Here is a 709-nt window from a genome sequence, read left to right on the forward strand (position 1 = left end):
GGAGGTTGCAGTGAGCTGAGATCACACCACTGCACTCCACACTCCAGCCTGGGGACTAGAACGAGACTATCTCAAAAACAAAAACAAAAAGGCTGCACTGATGTACTTGACTTAGCAGCAGGTGCCAGTGCTGCCTGGCCTGCTGGAAACCGAGCTCTTTGTGAGTGAATGTCAGGGGGCATCCGGTCAGGACGCTTTCCTGAAGCTTCAGGACTGGCGGCCAGGTACAATTGCTCTGGACCGAGCCAGACCAGAGTGTGAACTTGACTCCTTCACTCGCTAGAAGTGTGACCTTGAGCCTCTTCTGTAAAGTGGGCGTGGTGACTGTGGCTTCCACATAGAGAGGCTGCTTGTGAAGAGTGAAGGTTACGTGTTTAACCTGTGCCTAGAACGTAAATACTGGTGATGCTCGGGACACATCGGCCGAAGGGCTTTTAGCAAACTCCCCGGGAGAGGAGGGAAATCCTGAATCCTTGTGTGTATTGAGGGGGAGGGGGTGTCCCAGAAAGGCTTCTCTTTAAGGTGGATCCAAGAAAAGCTGCTAATTCTGTTGTTTTCCTGGATTCATGCTGAGGCCACACATTAGATTAGTAGCAGTTTCTATATTCGCCCCCGTTCCCAAAAGAACCTTCTCCACAGTCACCCATTCTAGCTCTTCACTCTGTTCCCACGTCGGTCTCTGTGCAATTTTTTGTTTTTTGGTTTTTTT

Source organism: Mandrillus leucophaeus, unplaced genomic scaffold (genome assembly GCF_000951045.1).
Source record: "Mandrillus leucophaeus isolate KB7577 unplaced genomic scaffold, Mleu.le_1.0 Scaffold6, whole genome shotgun sequence".
Classification (NCBI taxonomy): Eukaryota; Metazoa; Chordata; class Mammalia; order Primates; family Cercopithecidae; genus Mandrillus; species Mandrillus leucophaeus.